Genomic DNA, 22,285 nt, shown 5'->3' on the forward strand with positions numbered 1-22,285 from the left:
ACATAGGGATAGGGGCAACACAAACCATATACTCCAAAAGTGGAATGCGAACCACGAATGGACCCCAAACCTATGTGACCTTGTAGAGGGTCGCTGGGACTATTAGAAAATAGTGAGAGTTAGAAAAATAACCCTCCCCAAGACCCTGAAAAGTGAGTGCAAAGTGCACTAAAGTTCCCCTAAAGACAAAGAAGTCGTGTTAGAGGAATAATGCAGGAAAGACACAAACCAACAATGCAACAACGATGGATTTCCAATCTTGGGTACCTGTGGAACAAGGGGACCAAGTCCAAAAGTCACAAGCAAGTCGGAGATGGGCCGATGCCCCGGAAATGCCAGCTGCGGGTGCAAAGAAGCTTCTACTGAACAGAAGAAGCTGAGGTTTCTGCAGGAACGAAAAGGGCTAGAGACTTCCCCTTTGGTGGACGGATCCCTCTCGCCTTGGAGAGTCGTGCAGAAGTATTTTCCCGCCGAAAGAACGCCAACAAGCCTTGCTAGCTGCAAATTGCGTGGTTAGCGTTTTTGGACGCTGCTGTAGGCCAGGAGGGACCAGGAGGTTGCAAATTGGACCAGGAGGTAGAGGGGACGTCGAGCAAGACAAGGAGCCCTCTTAGCAGCAGGTAGCACCCGGAGAAGTGCCAGAAACAGGCACTACGAGGATGCGTGAAACGGTGCTCACCCGAAGTTACACAAAGGAGTCCCACGTCGCCGGAGAACAACTTAGGAGGTCGTGCAATGCAGGTTAGAGTGCCGTGGACCCAGGCTGGACTGTGCACAAAGGATTTCCTGCGGAAGTGCACGGAGGCCGGAGTAGCTGCAAAAGTCGCGGTTCCCAGCAATGCAGTCTAGCGAGGTGAGGCAAGGACTTACCTCCACCAAACTTGGACTGAAGAGTCACTGGACTGTGGTGGCCACTTGGACAGAGTTGCTGGATTCGAGGGACCTCGCTCGTCGTGCTGAGAGGAGACCCAAGGGACCGGTAATGCAGCTTTTTGGTGCCTGCGGTTGCAGGGGGAAGATTCCGTCGACCCACGGGAGATTTCTTCGGAGCTTCTAGTGCAGAGAGGAGGCAGACTACCCCCACAGCATGCACCACCAGGAAAACAGTCGAGAAGGCGGCAGGATCAGCGTTACAGAGTTGCAGTAGTCGTCTTTGCTACTATGTTGCAGTTTTGCAGGCTTCCAGCGCGGTCAGCGGTCGATTCCTTGGCAGAAGGTGAAGAGAGAGATGCAGAGGAACTCGGATGAGCTCTTGCACTCGTTATCTAAAGTTTCCCCAGAGACAGAGACCCTAAATAGCCAGAAAAGAGGGTTTGGCTACCTAGGAGAGAGGATAGGCTAGCAACACCTGAAGGAGCCTATCAGAAGGAGTCTCTGACGTCACCTGGTGGCACTCGCCACTCAGAGCAGTCCAGTGTGCCAGCAGCACCTCTGTTTCCAAGATGGCAGAGGTCTGGAGCACACTGGAGGAGCTCTGGACACCTCCCAGGGGACGTGCAGGTCAGAGGAGTGGTCACTCCCCTTTCCTTTGTCCAGTTTCGCGCCAGTGCAGGGCTAAGGGGTCCCCTGAACCGGTGTAGACTGGCTTATGCAGAATTGGGCACATCTGTGCCCAAGAAAGCATTTCCAGAGGCTGGGGGAGGCTACTCCTCCCCTGCCTTCACACCATTTTCCAAAGGGAGAGGGTGTAACACCCTCTCTCAGAGGAAGTTCTTTGTTCTGCCATCCTGGGCCAGGCCTGGCTGCACCCCAGGAGGGCAGATGCCTGTTTGAGGGGTTGGCAGCAGCAGCAGCTGCAGTGAAACCCCAGAAAAGGCAGTTTGGCAGTACCAGGGTCTGTGCTACAGACCACTGGGATCATGGGATTGTGCCAACTATGCCAGGATGGTATAGAGGGGGCAATTCCATGATCATAGACATGTTACATGGCCATATTCGGAGTTACCATTGTGAAGCTACATATAGGTAGTGACCTATATGTAGTGCACGCGTGTAATGGTGTCCCCGCACTCACAAAGTCCGGGGAATTGGCCCTGAACAATGTGGGGGCACCTTGGCTAGTGCCAGGGTGCCCTCACACTAAGTAACTTTGCACCTAACCTTTACCAGGTAAAGGTTAGACATATAGGTGACTTATAAGTTACTTAAGTGCAGTGAAAAATGGCTGTGAAATAACGTGGACGTTATTTCACTCAGGCTGCTGTGGCAGGCCTGTGTAAGAATTGTCAGAGCTCCCTATGGGTGGCAAAAGAAATGCTGCAGCCCATAGGGATCTCCTGGAACCCCAATACCCTGGGTACCTCAGTACCATATGCTAGGGAATTATAAGGGTGTTCCAGTAAGCCAATGTAAATTGGTTAAATTGGTCACTAGCCTGTCAGTGACAATTTGAAAGAAATGAGAGAGCATAACCACTGAGGTTCTGATTAGCAGAGCCTCAGTGAGACAGTTAGTCACTACACAGGTAACACATTCAGGCACACTTATGAGCACTGGGGCCCTGGTGAACAGGGTCCCAGTGACACATACAACTAAAACAACATATATACAGTGAAAAAATGGGGGTAACATGCCAGGCAAGATGGTACTTTCCTACACAACCCCCCCCCCAAACGAAGGACAATAAGACTAGCCATGACCTGATGAGTCTTCATTGTCTAAGTGGAAATATCTGGAGAGTCCATCTGCATTGGAGTGGCTACTCCCAGGTCTATGTTCCACTGTATAGTCCATTCCCTGTAGGGATATGGACCACCTCAACAATTTAGGATTTTCACCTTTCATTTGTTTTAGCCAAAGTAGAGGTTTGTGGTCTGTCTGAACAATGAAGTGAGTGCCAAACAGGTATGGCCTCAACTTCTTCAGAGCCCAGACCACAGCAAAGGCCTCCCTCTCTATGGCAGACCAACGCTTTTCTCTAGGGGGTCAACCTCCTACTAATAAAAGCAACAGGTTGATCCTGGCCCTCAGAATTAAGTTGTGATAGGACTGCCCCTACTCCTAATTCAGATGCATCAGTTTGGACATAGAATTTTTTAGATTAACAAGGGCTTTTCAGGACAGGTGCAGAGCACATGGCCTGCTTCAGCTCCTCAAAAGCTTTCTGACAGTTTGCTGTCCATAATACCTTTTTAGGCATTTTCTTGGATGTGAGGTCATTAAGAGGGGCTGCAATGGAGCCATAGTTCTTAATGAACCTCCTGTAATACCCAGTGAGGCCTAGGAAGGCTCTCACCTGAGTCTGAGTGGTAGGGGGAACCCAATCAATAATTGTTTGGATTTTCCCCTGAAGTGGTGCAATCTGTTCCCCACCAACAAGGTGTCCCAGATAAACCACCTTACCCTGCCCTATCTGGCACTTTGAAGCCTTGATAGTGAGGCCTGCCTTTTGCAGGGCCTCCAAAACGTTCCATAGGTGGACCAGGTGATCATCCTAGCTGGAGCTAAAGACAGCTATATCGTCCAAATATGCTGCACTGAAAGCCTCCAGCCCTTGCAGGACTGTGTTCACCAACCTTTGAAAAGTGGCAGGTGCATTTTTCAAACCAAAAGGCATTACTGTAAATTGGTAATGGCCTCCAATGGTTGAAAATGCAGTTTTAGGTTTAGCATCTTCTGACAATTTGATCTGCCAATACCCTGCAGTCAAATCAAAAGTGCTTAGATACTTGGCAGATGCCAGTGTATCTATGAGCTCATCTGCCCTGGGTATAGGGTGAGCATCAGTTTTGGTTACCAGGTTGAGACCTCTATAGTCTACACAAAACCGCATTTCCTTCTTTCCATCTTTGGAATGGGGTTTTGGTACAAGTACCACAGGAGAAGCCCATGGACTTTCAGAGTGCTCAACCACTCCTAGTTCTAACATTTTCTGCACCTCTTGCTTTATGCAGTCCCTGACATGGTCAGGCTGCCTATAGATCTTACTTTTGACAGGTAAACTGTCTCCAGTATCTATAGTGTGCTCACACCAAGAAGTGGTACCTGGCACAGTAGAGAAGAGTTCAGAGAATTGATCTAGGAGATTTATGCAATGGTCTTTCTGCTCAGCAGTAAGACAATCTGCCAAAACTACACCTTCCACAAGAGCATCTTGTTCTGTGGAAGAGAAGAGATCAGATAGAGGATCACTGTCTTCTTCCTGTCCCTCATCAGTTGCCATGAGCAGGGTGAGATCAGCCCTGTCATAGTAGGGTTTCAGGCGGTTTACATGGAGTACCCTAAGGGGACTCCTTGCAGTGCCTAAGTCAACTAAATAGGTGACTTCACCCTTTTTCTCAACAATTGTGTGGGGTCCACTCCATTTATCTTGGAGTGCTCTTGGGGCCACAGGCTCCAAGACCCACACTTTCTGCCCTGGTTTGTACTGAACCAAAACAGCCTTCTGATCATGCCATTGCTTCTGGAGCTCTTGGCTGGCCTGAAGGTTTTTACTGGCCTTTTTCATATACTCAGCCATCCTTGATCTGAGGCCAAGTACATAGTCCACAATATCTTGTTTTGGAGCTTTTAAAGGTTGTTCCCAACCCTCCTTGACAAGTGTGAGTGGACCCCTAACAGGGTGTACAAGAAGAAGTTCAAAGGGGCTGAAGCCCACTCCTTTTTGGGGTACCTCCCTGTAGGCAAAAAGGAGGCATGGTAGAAGGATAGCCCATCTCCTGCGGAGTTTTTCAGGGAGACCCATAATCATGCCTTTGAGAGTTTTATTAAATCTCTCCACCAGTCCATTTGTTTGTGGATGATAGGGTGTAGTGAACTTGTAAGTTACACCACACTCCTTCCACATGGCCTTTAAGTATGCAGACATGAAATTGCTTCCCCTGTCTGATACTACTTCCTTTGGGAAGCCCACCCTAGAAAATATTCCCAGGAGGGCCTTTGCCACTGCAGGTGCTGTTGTGGTCCTTAAAGGAATAGCTTCAGGATATCTTGTGGCATGGTCCACTACCACCAAGATAAACATATTGCCTGAAGCAGTAGGAGGGTCAAGGGGGCCAACTATGTCAACCCCTACCCTTTCAAAGGGAACCCCAACCACAGGCAGTGGGATAAGGGGTGCCTTTGGAGTGCCACCTGTCTTGCCACTGGCTTGACAGGTTTCACAGGACCTACAAAATTATTTTGTGTCCTCAGACATCCTAGGCCAATGAAACAAGGGAACAAGCCTGTCCCAAGTTTTAATTTGACCCAGATGTCCAGCTAGGGGAATGTCGTGGGCAAGAGTTAGGAGGAACTTTCTGTACTCCTGAGGAATCAGTAACCTCCTGGCAGTTCCAGGTTTAGGATCCCTTGCTTCAGTGTACAAGAGGTTGTCCTCCCAGTAAACTCTGTGAGAGTCACTGACATCCCCATTAGCCTGTTTGACAGCTTGCTGTCTTAGACCCTCTAGTGTGGGACAGGTCTGCTGTGCCACACTCAGCTCCTCCCTGGCAGGCCCCCCTTCACCCAAAAGCTCAGCAGTGTCTGCTTTCAGCTCCTCTGGTGTAGGTTCTGCACAGGGTGGAAATTCTTCTTCCTCAGAAGTAGATCCCACTGTAGAGGGAGGGATAGTAGGAAGTGGTTTGCTTCTACTAGCCCTAGCTTTAGGGAGCACTTGGTCCATTGTTCCAGGATCCAAGCTTCCCTGTCCTTTTTGCTTTTTGGCCTGAGCCCTGGTTAAAGCAAAAATATGCCCTGGGATGCCCAGCATTGCTGCATGGGCCTCCAACTCCACATCTGACCAAGCTGATGTCTCCAAATCATTTCCTAGTAGACAGTCTACAGGTAAATCTGTGGCTACCACAACTTTCTTTGGACCAGTAAACCCCCCCCCCCCCCAGTTGAGATTTACAACAGCCATGGGGTGGCTAAGTGTGTTGTTGTGAGCATCGGTTACTTGGTACTGGTGACCAAGTAGGTGTTGTTCAGGGTGGACCAGTTTCTCTATGACCATAGTCACACTGGCACCAGTGTCCCTGTAGGCCTGAACCTCAACACCATTTATTAGGGGTAGCTGCTTGTACTTATCCATATTAAGGGGACAAGCAACTAAGGTGGCTAAATCAATAGCCCCCTCAGAGACTAACACAGCCTCTGTGGCCTCCCTAACAAGGCCAACCCCAACTAAGTTACCAATAGTGAGCCCAGCTACTCCCTTGGATTGGCTATTAGTAGGTTTGCTCCCACCACTACTGCTATTAGTAGGGACACTAGGTGTAGCAGTAGGGGTTGTAGTGGTAGGAGGCTAGGTGCTTTTCTTTGGACAACTGGGATCTGTTGTCCAATGGCCTTTACTTTACATAAATAGCACCATGGTTTCTTTTCTTTGTTTTGATTAAAGGAGGATTTGGGTCCACCACCCCCACCAGAGTGTTTTTGTGGGCCTGATGAAGACTAATTTTTAGATTTGTCCCCACCCTTGTCAGAAGACTTACCATCCTTCTTTTTGTTGCCATCTTTGTCACCCCCTGTATGAACTTTTCTGTTCACCCTTGTTCTGACCCATTTGTCTGCCTTCTTTCCCAGTTCTTGGGGAGAGGTCAGATCAGAGTCCACCAAGTACTGGTGCAACAAATCAGACACACAATTATTAAGAATATGCTCTCTCAGGATCAAGTTATACAGGCTGTCATAATCAGTAACTTTCCTGCCATGTAACCACCCCTCCAAGGCCTTCATTGAATGGTCAATGAAATCAACCCAGTCTTGTGAAGACTCCTTTTTGGTCTCTCTGAACTTTATCCTGTATTGTTCAGTGGTTAAGCCATAACCATCCAGGAGTGCATTCTTAAGAACTGTAAAATTATTGGCATCACTTTCTTTCACAGTAAGGAGCCTATCCCTACCTTTTCCACTAAATGATAGCCATAGGATAGCAGCCCACTGCCTTTGAGGGACATCCTGTACAACACAGGCCCTCTCAAGTGCAGCAAACCACTTGTTAATGTCATCCCCCTCCTTATAAGGGGGAACTATCTTGTGCAGATTCCTGGAATCATGCTCTTTTGCAGGATGACTATGGGGAATACTGCTGCTGCCACCATGGGTTTCTAAACCCAACTTCTGTCTTTCCTTCTCTAATTCTAATGACTGTCTATCCAAATCCAGCTGTTGCTTTTTAAGCTTCAGTCTGGTTTGTTCCACCCTCAACTTATTGAGTTCCCTCTCTAACAATCTGTCATCAGGGTTGGTGGGAGGGACATTCCTAGATACAGAGGTATGATGGGAATGAACAGAAGGAGACCTGTCCCTTACAGAGGGCACCCTAACAGCTTGGCTAACAGAAACATCAGTACCACTGTGGTGAGAATAAATGCTTTTGCTATGATGTGAGACAACACTATTAGTATGGTGTGGCTCTTCATCATTACCAACTATGCTAGACTGTCTAGTAATGGGCAGGCTAGGAAGTTTCTTTGCTGAACTTTTTCCTGGGGGAGTCCCTGGATCAGATTGTGAACCATTAGCTACTTTTTCAACAGATGGGGCACTTTTAGCCTTATCTTGTTCTCTAAGCATGTTAAATAACAGTTCCAAGGAAGGATTCTTCCCTACACTCAAACCTCTCTCTATGCAGAGACTCCTTGCTCCTTTCCAGCTAAGGTGATCATATGCAAGTTTGGACAGATCAACATTTTGGCCTGTGCCAGACATTTTTAGAGAGAGTTAAAGTGATAGACAAAGAAAAAAGGTTTTCAGAACTTTTTAGAAAGACAGAAAAAACTTTTTAAACTTTTTAGAACTTTTTAGAAAGTTTAGGAGTACTTTTCAGCACTTATAAAAGAGTGAAAAGAGGAAATGCAAAACTTTTTGGTTATGTGTATATACACTGAACTTGTTTTGTATATTTTTCTTTTATGAAAAGTACAATGACAAGAGTGGTAAGTAGTCTCAAAGCACTTATCCCACCGCTGCACAACCAATGTACGAGGCTGGACTGGCTTGTAGTGAGTACCAAGGGGTACTTGCACCTTGCACCAGGCCCAGTTATCCCTTATTAGTGTATAGGGTGTCTAGCAGCTTAGGCTGATAGATAATGGTAGCTTAGCAGAGCAGCTTAGGCTGAACTAGGAGACGTGTGAAGCTACTACAGTACCACTTAGTGTCATATGCACAATATCATAAGAAAACACAATACACAGTTATACTAAAAATAAAGGTACTTTATTTTTATGACAATATGCCAAAGTATCTCAGAGTGTACCCTCAGTGAGAGGATAGGAAATATACACAAGATATATATACACAATACCAAAAATATGCAGTATAATCTTAGAAAACAGTGCAAACAATGTATAGTTACAATAGGATGCAATGGGGACACATATACACAATACCAAAAATATGCAGTATAGTCTTAGAAAACAGTGCAAACAATGTATAGTTACAATAGGATGCAATGGGGACACATAGGGATAGGGGCAACACAAACCATATACTCCAAAAGTGGAATGCGAACCACGAATGGACCCCAAACCTATGTGACCTTGTAGAGGGTCGCTGGGACTATTAGAAAATAGTGAGAGTTAGAAAAATAACCCTCCCCAAGACCCTGAAAAGTGAGTGCAAAGTGCACTAAAGTTCCCCTAAGGACAAAGAAGTCGTGTTAGAGGAATAATGCAGGAAAGACACAAACCAACAATGCAACAACGATGGATTTCCAATCTTGGGTACCTGTGGAACAAGGGGACCAAGTCCAAAAGTCACAAGCAAGTCGGAGATGGGCAGATGCCCCGGAAATGCCAGCTGCGGGTGCAAAGAAGCTTCTACTGAACAGAAGAAGCTGAGGTTTCTGCAGGAAGAAAAAGGGCTAGAGACTTCCTCTTTGGTGGACGGATCCCTCTCGCCTTGGAGAGTCGTGCAGAAGTGTTTTCCCGCCGAAAGAACGCCAACAAGCCTTGCTAGCTGCAAATCGTGCGGTTAGCGTTTTTGGACGCCGCTGTAGGCCAGGAGGGACCAGGAGGTCGCAAATTAGACCAGGAGGTAGAGGGGACGTCGAGCAAGACAAAGAGCCCTCTTAGCAGCAGGTAGCACCCGGAGAAGTGCCAGAAACAGGCACTACGAGGATGCGTGAAATGGTGCTCACCCGAAGTTACACAAAGGAGTCCCACGTCGCCGGAGAACAACTTAGGAGGTCGTGCAATGCAGGTTAGAGTGCCGTGGACCCAGGCTGGACTGTGCACAAAGGATTTCTGCCAGAAGTGCATGGAGGCCGGAGTAGCTGCAAAAGTCGTGGTTCCCAGCAATGCAGTCTAGCGAGGTGAGGCAAGGACTTACCTCCACCAAACTTGGACTGAAGAGTTACTGGACTGTGGGGGCCACTTGGACAGAGTTGCTGGATTCGAGGGACCTCGCTCGTCGTGCTGAGAGGAGACCCAAGGGACCGGTAATGCAGCTTTTTGGTGCCTGCGGTTGCAGGGGGAAGATTCCGTCGACCCACGGGAGATTTCTTCGGAGCTTCTAGTGCAGAGAGGAGGCAGACTACCCCCACAGCATGCACCACCAGGAAAACAGTCGAGAAGGCGGCAGGATCAGCGTTACAGAGTTGCAGTAGTCGTCTTTGCTACTATGTTGCAGTTTTGCAGGCTTCCAGCGCGGTCAGCGGTCGATTCCTTGGCAGAAGGTGAAGAGAGAGATGCAGAGGAACTTGGATGAGCTCTTGCACTCGTTATCTAAAGTTTCCCCAGAGACAGAGACCCTAAATAGCCAGAAAAGAGGGGTTGGCTACCTAGGAGAGAGGATAGGCTAGCAACACCTGAAGGAGCCTATCAGAAGGAGTCTCTGACGTCACCTGGTGGCACTGGCCACTCAGAGCAGTCCAGTGTGCCAGCAGCACCTCTGTTTCCAAGATGGCAGAGGTCTGGAGCACACTGGAGGAGCTCTGGACACCTCCCAGTGGTCACTCCCCTTTCCTTTGTCCAGTTTCGCGCCAGAGCAGGGCTAAGGGGTCCCCTGAACCGGTGTAGACTGGCTTATGCAGAATTGGGCACATCTGTGCCCAAGAAAGCATTTCCAGAGGCTGGGGGAGGCTACTCCTCCCCTGCCTTCACACCATTTTCCAAAGGGAGAGGGTGTAACACCCTCTCTCTGAGGAAGTTCTTTGTTCTGCCATCCTGGGCCAGGCCTGGCTGGACCCCAGGAGGGCAGATGCCTGTCTGAGGGGTTGGCAGCAGCAGCAGCTGCAGTGAAACCCCAGGAAAGGCAGTTTGGCAGTACCAGGGTCTGTGCTACAGACCACTGGGATCATGGGATTGTGCCAACTATGCCAGGATGGTATAGAGGGGGCAATTCCATGATCATAGACATGTTACATGGCCATATTCGGAGTTACCATTGTGAAGCTACATATAGGTAGTGACCTATATGTAGTGCACGCGTGTAATGGTGTCCCCGCACTCACAAAGTCCGGGGAATTGGCCCTGAACAATGTGGGGGCACCTTGGCTAGTGCCAGGGTGCCCTCACACTAAGTAACTTTGCACTTAAGCTTTACCAGGTAAAGGTTAGACATATAGGTGACTTATAAGTTACTTAAGTGCAGTGAAAAATGGCTGTGAAATAACGTGGACGTTATTTCACTCAGGCTGCTGTGGCAGGCCTGTGTAAGAATTGTCAGAGCTCCCTATGGGTGGCAAAAGAAATGCTGCAGCCCATAGGGATCTCCTGGAACCCCAATACCCTGGGTACCTCAGTACCATATACTAGGGAATTATAAGGGTGTTCCAGTAAGCCAATGTAAATTGGTAAAATTGGTCACTAGCCTGTCAGTGACAATTTGAAAGAAATGAGAGAGCATAACCACTGAGGTTCTGATTAGCAGAGCCTCAGTGAGACAGTTAGTCACTACACAGGTAACACATTCAGGCACACTTATGAGCACTGGGGCCCTGGTGAACAGGGTCCCAGTGACACATACAACTAAAACAACATATATACAGTGAAAAAATGGGGGTAACATGCCAGGCAAGATGGTACTTTCCTACAGTGTCAATCAATTTTACATACAAGGAGCATCATCCGATTAGACACAATCGTCAGGCTTCAGGTTGCAACTGTTTGACATTTTTCCAAGTCTGTCATGGGAACATCTCCTTTCCATGTGACTCCAAACAGGTTGAAAGAAATGTGTACAATTTCAGTCCATGTTCCTAAATTACAAAACTCTCCAAGGCCAAAGGGATACAGTTCTTCTACAGTTAAACAATAGACTTTTTACAAATGGGATCAAAATCTGAAAGAAGACTTCACATTATGAAAAAAGTGATTCAATACTTTACATGACTGCGAAATGCAAGCTTTGTAGGCCTTTATTATGCTAACACAAGAAAATATAAAATGCATTTGAAAAATACTTATTAGTAAAACACATATAATATACAAACTTATAAATTCATCATTAATAATATTTCATCAGTATGAGTAAAACATTTCATTTAAATAGGAAAAGCTTTATTTTTGCATTACATTAGGTATAACAGAGAAGTGCATTTTTTCTCATTTGCACATAATTTCAAAGTCATTAATCTTTCACTAAACACAAGAGATTCCAATTTGTTTCTCTATTGGCTATCCGTTTAGAGTCTAAATTACATTTTAACATCAACTTTAACCTTCTAGCGTGTGATTAAATAAAAAAGGCACCTATGTCGATCTGCTGTGTCTGGTGCTCTCCCCCGCATGCCTCAGTGGTGGTGCCAGGGCAGGGGCATTGTGAGCAGGTTCTTTGTTATCAGGAGGCAGCAGTCAGCACTCAGGGATGTCCCTCATGACCTCTTGTGTCTTTTCCCTTTGCATGATGCGAGGTACTCTGCCCCACATGCACACCCTGATATGAGTGCCAATGTGAAGAGTGGAGGCCCTGTTGTGGCATGGTGTTCTGGCATGAGCGGGCCGTGAGAGGTGGGTGGTGGTAGTGGAACATGGCAGTTTTCACTTATCCTCCCTATTGTGGTCACTTGCCTGGAGAATGTTGGGGGTTTCAATTAGTCTCTGCTGTAGCAGTAAATGGCTTAAGCCAGAGGTCCATCAGTTGTGGAATTCAGGGTTAACTAATCCTAAATTAATAATATTAATGAAAAGAGAAACTTAAACACACTGCGTGTCCTGTCAATTTCTAAAGCATTGCCATAAATACTAACTTTCTGTAATTCACAAGTAATATTCTCCTCACACCCAAGTGGGCTGATCACACACAGTACTCCTCCACAATTTAGAGCAGAATCACAACAATCATAATTGCTATAATATAAAGAACACTAGTACAAATAAGTATCAGATAATATGTCCACAAGATCCTGCTTTAGACATGATTTAAATTGCACTTTTGTTTTCACAGTTGGACAGCCGGTCCAATCACAAACCAAGATGAGGTCAAAAACAAAAAGGAACAGAAGACAAAGGAGAGGAAGCCAAGGGAAGAGTAAGGAATGAAGAAGAGAGAGGATTGTGACATGCAGCAACACGAAACAATAGTGGACATTAGTATGGTAATATGTCCAACCAAAGAGACACTTTCCCAGGAAGACATAGAAATCTTGTCTCTTGGCCTTTCCTTTTACCCAAATTCATATTTTAACTACATAATATCTAGGACTGATTTGTTTACATTTATGCAAAATATGAAATTGTTGATGTTTTTCAAAGATAAGTCTAAGGTAGAAAAGTCTAACATGGGAGGTGTTAGAGATCCCTATAGCAAATTAAAAGGGGACATTTTGAGAGAATTGATGCACTGGGAAGTGAAATTGCTGATGAGGAAATGGCAATGGAAGTTGTGGAAATGTTGCAATTGATGAATGCTTTAGCTGATGAAGGAGGGGATACACCTTTTAAACCTAAAACAACATTTTACCACCCACTATCCATGACAATATAGATCTGTTTTCTGAAGCAATGTTGTAAGAAATGAAACAATACAATTGTCAATGAAGCAAAGGAGTACTCTAGAAATCCAATGCATACAAGTGGTTTGCAAGTGGAGTCATAATGAAAACTGTGTACTTAGAGGTTCTGACCAGGGAGGCAATGCAGTGTTGTGGCTGGAGGATATGTCTATGCAGGAAACATACGCACAATTGAATGATGAAGAATGTTACAAAGAATCACACAAACAAAATTTGGTGGGTGATAAAGAAGCTTTTTTCAGAGATTTGGTTGAGTGGCAAAAAGGCGGGCAATTAAGGTTAGATGAATGTAACGTTTTAAAGGTTGAACACCCAATGTTCCCCATATTTTGCCTCAATCCAAGAATACACAAGAATAAAGACAACCCCCCAGGAAGGCCCAATATAGAAGCTTTAGACAGTCTCTTTGAGAACATATCCAAATACATTGATTATTTCCTGCAGCCACTGGTAATAAACCTTCCCTCCTACATTAAAGATACATTGTAGTTTCTAAAAAGAATATTTGATGTTCAATCTGAAGACATGCTGAAGATGAGTTTGGATGTATCCTCTCTCTACAGAAGAATTCCATATGAGGATGGGTTGAATGCAGCAAAACCTTTTTTGAGATCAAGGCATTTATAATTCTTCAGCCACGATGATGTGCTATTGAAAATGATACATTGGTGTTTGACATGCAGCATATTCATTTTTAATGACGAGCTGTTTCAACAGCAAAGGAAAAGGGCAATGGGCACTTGCTTCTCCCCCAGTTATGCTAATTTGCATATGGGCTGATGGGAGGAGCAGTGGTCAATGGGCCATTCATTGAGAGATGGTTGAGTAACATTTTGCTATAGGTTATGTATATCAACAACTCATTTGTATTGTGGAAAGTAGACCTGGATACAGCTAAATGTTTATAGACATAATTAACAACAACAATCGAAATTTGACATTTACTAGCCAATAAAGTCAGTCTGAGCTGGAATTTTTGGATGTGAGGCATGTAATTAGAAATTCCAAACTCACAATTTCAGTATATAGCAGAATACATCAGGTGACAGTACATTAAATACAAAACAATTTCACCTTTTTCCATTAAAGAACAGCATACCTTATGGGGAGCACATGCAGGCCAAAGAGTTAGTGAGGTGTGGACAAGCCGCAAGACTTTGTCAGCTGCAGTGTGTGTGAGTGTGACGTCAGTGGTGTTGCGCTGAGATAGGTCAGATGCCGAGAGGGGTCGCGCACGGATTGGCTGCCGTCCGTGAAAGGCAATAGGTTGAGAAAAGGGTAGGTGAAGAGTGTCCTGGGAACTAAGCCGTTTTCTGATTAAATACAAAATAAAGAATTGCAAAAATGAATTTTGTAAAGGCATTCAAAAGCGCTTTGAAGGGAGATATATATATTGTTGCAACCGATGGGGAACCTACACCACCTGAGGGTACTCCAGCTTATACAGTTATGGAGGAAAAGGGCGTTGCACCCTGTTTATGGATGAAACAATGGCGCAAATTAACAGAGAAAGAAGGGTGTCTAGCGTTTCCTGAACATGGAACATTCAATCCAAAGGTGTTAGAAAATTTGAGGTGGATGTTAAGTGTACAGAAACCACCTCTGAGACCGGCACAATATGAGGCTTTGGCGATTTGGGACCTGATGGCTCTTAAACATAGGCAAGAAAGGTTTCACAGAAGATTGAAAAGAGCAGAAAAATCCTATGCAGAGGCTAGATGGGATAATGAGAACAAAATGTGGAGACGAGGAATAGTAGATGGGTTAAAGTTGTTTCCGGCAATAACACAGGGAGAAGAGACACAAGGAAAGAAAGCTTCTTGCAAAACCGACAAAGATTCAGGCAAAACTAAAGAGAACAAAAGGTCCTGGGAAGAAGAAGATGATTCGGATGATGAGGCGTTTATGGATAGATTGTTACATGATCGTCCGCCACCGTATGCGGTGAGCGACAGTGCTCCAAGTACTAGCTTGGATCCTGGGAACCAGACGAAAGAAAAGGGAGTTACTGATACAGTACAGACTAGCGATACAGCCTTGATACAGAATGGTGTCAGTGTACCCACTGCACCAGACTTGCCGATACAGTTACAGCCTCCACCGCAGATAAAAAGAATTTACCCTGATGTCCCAGTGCTTGAGACTACTACGAACTTTGTGGTGCCGCCAGACCCGATATATACCAAGCCGAGGTTAATACAGATCGAGTCAACTCCAAAGCTAGTGTCTCAACCGCCACAGCTGATACCTGGATATAACCCCGTAGCGGGTCCACTGATAGAACCTGTACTAGGTACATTAGAGCAGACTTATGGTGTTGAAGCTCCAAGAAGCTTGGGACCGGGTCAGACACCTGCCACTATATCGCTACCTATTACTGTTGGTCCCCCGGTGCCGTTATATGCACAGGAGAAAACAAGGACGTGTGAACAGGGAGTTATGACTCATGAAGCGATAAGAGGAGGGCCTATCAGAACTCCACAAATAATGGCCCAGGGAGAACAGGTATGTGAACAACCGAGACCCTTAATGGACCTTAGTCCAATAGGGGCACCTCTTGAAGCGATGTGTCAAGCAGGGTTGGGAGTTTTGACTCCCCAAACCATGAGTACGAATACCTCCTACACTCCAATGATACATGCAGGGAACATTTCACTGCAGGGTTTTACAGTATAACAGCTAAATGAGTGGTTAGAGAAAACTTGTACTTCGCAAAAGACTACAGTGACCACAGTTGAACCTGAAAAAGAAAAACAAGATGAATACTTGAATTTTGTACGACTGGGAGCAGAAGCTGCTGAGTTAGTGGAAGGAACAATGGGAGTGAATAGGTTGGAATCATACACTGAGGCAGAATTGAGGTACTTGTGCCCCAAGATTACCAAAGAAGTAGGCAAAATACATCAGAGATTAACGAATTTGGCAGACAAGTACAATGTCGATATTGGAAACACTAAACATTTGAAAAGGAGTTACAGATTAGATTTTGACACTAAAGATTTGAACACATGAGATCTGCAGGCATGAAGGCACACTTGAAAGAGCTGTTGCAAAGTGCACAAATTTGGGGTACACTAGAGAAATGGGAAGGCCGATGGGCAAAGAAAAGAGATAAGGGAAAAAGAGATAGCCCAGGGTCTAATGAAGCACCGACCACACCCAATTTGGACATGGTAAAAATCCTACCTATGAGAGAAACAGCTGGTGGTGTCTTAGTGCATGTGTCTTGGACTAGGGGAGACATTTTGGGGGTTATTCTAACTTTGGAGGAGGTGTTAATCCGTCCCAAAAGTGACGGAAAAGTGACGGATTTACCACCAGCCGTATTACGAGTCCATTATATCCTATGGAACTCGTAATACGGCTGGTGGTATATCCGTCACTTTACCGTCACTTTTGGGACGGATTAACACTCCTCCAAAGTTAGAATAACCCCCTTTGTCTTTTACGAATGATTATCCTAGGTTAAGAGAAAAGCCGATTGAGAGGTATCAACAGACAGATAGGTTCGTGAAGCTTGCGAAATGTCTCTGGGAAGACTTGAATACTTTGTTTGAGATCATTGTTCCGCCAGACTTGTGGCTCGAGTGCAAGAGAGGGGTAGATTGGCCCACGAAGTAGCCAGCAAGGGATAAGGTGACTGGAGCACCTTCTGAAGAGGTGATGAAATATTATCATAAAGTAATTGAGTTTTTGAAGCAAAAGGTGTCGCCGAAGGTGACCGATTGGCAGAAAATCGACCGGATCTCTCAAGAGGTTAAAGAGTCAATACATGCGTATTATGAGAGATTGTTGAAAGCGTTCAAACATTACAGTGGTACTGAAACTATCGAACCGAAGGACATGAACCATCTTGTGTTTAGGTTCGTCGAAGGGCTGAGACCGGAGGTCAGCCAGATGATTAAGAATCATTTGATTTGTTGGCAAGCTAAACCGATTGATGAAGTGTTACAGTACGCGAAATACTGTAGTGACGAAATTGAGTTGAAGCAGAAAAGGTTGAAGGAGAAAGTGATGGTGATGCAGATAAGGGCTGCACAAGCTGGAATACAGGGAAATGGTGTTTAGCAAATGATACAGCAACAACCGCAAATGAATGGTGTGTTTCAGGCAGAGCCGAGAGGCAGAGGTAGAGGTTTTTTGAACCGTAATTCGGATATGAATAATGCTGTTAGCCAAAATGATGGTCAGGGAATGAAAAGGATGTCACCATGTCATGCGTGCGGGGGCATGGGGCATTGGAAATGGGATTGTCCGAATATGGTGCAGGATGGTGCAGTTCAGCAGAGCATTAATGTTGGCATATTACAAAATTCACGAGGTCCAAAAATGAGACACCAGAACCCAAATTTTCAGAATAATTTGGTGCAAATGCCAGGGGTACAACCCATGCAGCAGATGCAAATGCCACGTTTCCAAACAGTGTCAGTGCAACCAATGCAGCAGCAGATACCTATGGTGCCTAGACAGCAAATGCAGTTACCCATAGCTCCGATGGGACAGCAACAGGTGACGCTTCCTCAGCAGGTCACAGGCCAGGTAACAAATCAAAACAACACTGTACAACAATTCCCATTACGAGGTGAAAGTGACATGAATGGGGATTGGTCAGATGATAGCTCAGACAGTGAAGAATGCAGGCTTGCAGCATCCTTAGAGGTGGATCAGAGAGGCCCATATGTAGAGGGAAAAGTAATGGGCTATAAGGTTTCATTTTTAGTTGACACAGGAGTTACACACTCTACGGTTCGAAGTGCAGAAGTCCTGAGATTACCTCTATCAGGGCGCACCATACGAGTGGTCGGGGTGGCAAATCAGTACCTGACTAACCCAATTACTGACCCAGTACAGGTGGAAATTGGAAATTTCCAGGGTCTGTATAGATTTGTTGTATGCGATTCAAGCCCAGTGTCCTTACTAGGGAGAGATTTATTATGTAAGACCAAATGTTCGATTACCTGTTCCAATGGTGGAATAGAAGTACAGACAAACAGTGACGATGAGGGAGATGAGGGTCAATTCATAGAAGAAGGAGGAGAAACGAATGAGGATTACCCTCTAATCACTCTATTCCCAGTGTTTACCTTGATCGATCTACCTGCTGACCTGCAAGGGTCTGTAACAGAGAAAGTATGGGATTTGACTGGAAAGGAGGTTGGATTAATCAAGGGAGTAGAGCCAGTCAAGGTGCAGATAAAGCCAAATGCAGTGTTCCCACAAGTGCCACAATACCATATGACTCAGGATGTCCTCATTGAAGTAACACAGATAGTTGCAGATTTTCTCAGACAGGGAGTTTTGAAATAAGTTTTGAGCAGTCCGTGTAACTCTCCTATTATGGGTTTGAAGAAGCCCTGTGGGAAGGTTCGAATTGTGCAGGACTTGAGAAAAATAAACGAAATTGTGATAAAATGCTGCCCTGTGGTACCTAATCCAGCAGTAATAATGTTTCAGGTTCCATGTGATGCAGAATGGTTTACCGTAGTAGACCTATCACAAGCATTTTTCTCGATACCTCTTCACGAAGACAGACAATTTTTGTTCAGTTTCAAATTCCTGGATAAGGTGTACAGTTGGTGCAGAATTCCTCAGGGGTTTTCTGAGTCACCATCCATCTTCAATCAGCTATTGAAGAAGGATTTGGAACCTCTTGTGCTGCCTTTCAATTCAACTCTTGTGCAGTACATCGATGATTTGTTGATTGCATCTAAAACCAGAGACAGCTGTAAATATGATACCATTGCTTTGTTGAATCATTTGGGAAAGCATGGACATAAGGTGTCACCTAAGAAGATGCAATACTGTCAAAAAGAAGTGAAATTTTTGGGACATTTGATTGAGAAAGGGTCCCGAAGAATATCCAAAGAAAGAATAACAGCTGTTTTACAAATGAATCCCCCAACAACAAAGAGAGATGTCAGGATGTTCCTGGGAATGGTGGGCTACTGTACACATTTTTAGAGCTGAAGGAGTGCATGTGCAGGGCTCCAGCATTAGGAATGCCTGATTATGAGAAACCTTTTCTGTTGTTCTGTCATGAACGTGATGCTTGTTCTTTGTCTGTTTTAACACAGGTCCACGGAGATGCAAATCGCCCTGTAGCATATTTTTCAGCTACTTTGGACCCTGTCGCAGCAGCCTTACCGGGTTGTTTGCGAGCAGTCGCAGCAGTTGGTCAAAGCCTTTCACAATGTGAAGGCATAGTCATGGGATACCCTTTGACAGTAATGGTTCCACATTCTGTCGAAATTCTGTTGACACGAACTAAGACGCAACACATGACAAATGCACGACTTACCAAATATGAGACAATTATTCTGGGGTCACCAAATGTTACATTAAAGAGATGCACTGTGTTAAACCCGGCAACTTTACTTCCCAATTAGAATACAGAAATCAAAGATGGGGAAGAATTCGAGCATGACTGTCTTGAGGTGACTGAGCTCTGTACCAAACCTCGCCCAGACATACAGGATACCCAGTTAAAAGAAAATGATTGCATTATGTTCGTTGATGGGTCCTGTTTAAGAGATTCAACAGGAACATTGAGAGCCGGTTACGCAGTATGTACCATAACTGGTATAGTCGAAGACTCCTGGCTCGAGAAAGTGTTTTCTGCACAGGTGGCAGAATTAATAGCTCTTACAAAAGCTTGCCACGCCGCTGTACATTTGAAAGTCACTATCTATACTGACAGCAGATATGGATTTGGAATTGTGCATGATTTTGGCCAACTTTGGTCACAGAGGGGTTTCATGACTTCCTCTGGTTCACCTGTGAAAAATGGAGAACAAATAAGAGATTTGTTACATGCGATTCAGTTACCTCTTGAAATTGCCGTGGTGAAGTGCAGTGCTCACACCAGATCACAAGATTTTGTATCAATGGGGAATGGTTATGCAGACCAAGTTGCAAGATTTTGTGCATTGAACTGTATATCATTTAAGGAGCAGTGGGAATTGTTACCACAACCTGAAAACGACACGAGCTTAAGCCTAGCATTACGAGTGGTTGATACCTTAGATGAACTAAAGACATTACAAAGCCGTGCTAGCAAAGAGGAAAAACGTACCTGGCAGAAAATGCAGTGTGTACAAAGGGCAGATGATATGTGGGTTTCAGAAGAGGGAAAATTGGTTCTGCCAAACAGTCTTTTGTCACAATTTGCCCGATTATATCATGGGCAGGCACATTTGGGAAGAGATGGCATGATCAGATACTTTAAGATTGATTGGTTCAATCCAAAATTCAGACATGCCGCAGAGATTACTTGTCACAGGTGCGTCATCTGTCAACAGATGAACGCTGGAAAAGGAACTGTGGTAACTTTGAGCCACATTGGGAGAGCTGGAGGTCCATTCAACAAAATGCAAATGGATTTTATCGAAATGCCTGTTTGTGGAGGATTAAAGTACGTGTTGGTGATTGTGTGTGTTTTCAGTCATTGGATTGAGGCATATCCCACACGTAGGAATGACAGTCTTACAGTTGCAAAACTACTACTCAGAGAGTTAATACCAAGGTTCGGGTTTCCGGTTTTTATAGAATCAGATAGGGGAAGACACTTCGACAATGAGGTGATTAAACTTCTGTGTGCCGCACTCAACATTGAACAGAAGCTGCATTGTAGCTATCGCCCTGAAGCATCAGGACTAGTTGAACAGATGAATGGCACCTTAAAATCAAGAATAGCAAAAATGTGTGCAGCAACAAACATGAAGTGGCCAGATGCATTACCTCTAGTACTGATGTCTATGAGAAACACCCCAGATTAGAAAACTGGACTGTCCCCCCATGAAATCCTCATGGGCAGAGCAATGAGGTTACCGGCGGTACCTGCAAATGCACTAGTGAATATTACAGATGATATGGTGTTGGATTACTGCAAAGGTTTGGCTGACGTGATTCGCTCTTTCTCTCACCAGGTGGAAGCAAACACGTTACCACCAATCGGCGAACCAGGACACTCTCTGCAAGCTGGAGATTGGGTGGTTGTCAAGAAGCACGTGAGAAAATCGTGTCTTGAGCCGCGTTGGAAGGGGCCATATCAAGTAATATTAACGACTACCACTGCTGTCAAGTGTGCCGGGGTTCCCAACTGGATACATGCCAGTCACACATAAAGGGTAACGTGTCCTGTTGAAGAGGAACTTGAAGTTTCCGGTACAGCAACTTCAGGAGGAGAAGTCTCAGAGTCAGAGGTCAGTCAAGAAAGATCTGAGACTACAGGAGAGCCTACTGAGAACAGCCTTGTCCTTCAAGCTAACAGCGAGTTCGAGAGAGGTGACAGGGTGCCTATCTCAGTTGAGGCAGCAGGAGAACTAAGTGAAGGAGAGGTTCTCCCAGAAGTAGACGAATACAATTCAGAACCCGAACTCAGCATAGAACCGGAAGACGATAGAGAAGGAGAAGTTGTAAATTCAAATCAAAACGAATCGGAGTCTCCTGAACCAGTTGCAAGTCCGTCAGGAGAAAACACCATATCACAAGAGGAGGGTGCTGTCCAACGTACTGAAGGGAAACACCGAAACAAGACACACAGAGGTGATAATTGGCCAGACAAGCCACATCTTAGAATAAGAGAAATAGCAAACGAGACGATAGTAGAAGAAAGCGATACTTCACAGGTGGACGATCTGAGTGAAGGAGAACAACAAGGTGAACGAAGGCTAAAAAGAAAAAGGATAGCAAACAGAAGATATACAGGTCCTGAATGGGCATATGCTACAACCTCTGAATGGCAACAAGAATTCTTAGCATTCTGCTTTTATCGAGAAGTACCAGGCCAATATTACAGTACCTGAAAATATTCAACAGGAAAAATCGGATAAAATTGAATTTGTGAAAGCTGAAAAGAGAAAGAGTCTTTAGAAACTACTGGAAAGTGACACTAAACCTGGATTTGACTTTAAGAAACCTGAATACGACAAGCTGCTAACCTGAATTGACAAAAAGGTCCTGGAGTGAGTGAAGACGCTGTAAAATACGCAGAAAGAGTTTTTGCCTTCTTGAGTTGATTGTTGATCTGCTATTCTGATTCTATATAAACATGGCTTATAGTAGCAAAGGAAGTAAGGTGTGTGGTTGGTTATGACTTATGATAGGTGTTGTATGTGCAATAATGATTGTGGGAGTGATTGTAGGAATGCCATGGAGAGAGAAAGAAACTATTAATGCAACTTCAAAACCTGAAACTACTACTACTAATAAACTATCACCGTGGGAGAAATTTGAGCAAGATGCAAGACATCTGCATGAGGGAACTAATGCTAAAGGGGAACTTTCTACTAATGTCTTCTATCGCTTATTAAATGAGTATGTTGAAACTATGGATGCGAAAGATTGTTATGTGTGTACTAAAATTCCTTCATCTGTGCAGGAGGGAGTTACTTATCATAGCCTCCC

The sequence above is a fragment of the Pleurodeles waltl genome, chromosome 7, assembly GCF_031143425.1.
Source record: "Pleurodeles waltl isolate 20211129_DDA chromosome 7, aPleWal1.hap1.20221129, whole genome shotgun sequence".
Lineage (NCBI taxonomy): Eukaryota > Metazoa > Chordata > Amphibia > Caudata > Salamandridae > Pleurodeles > Pleurodeles waltl.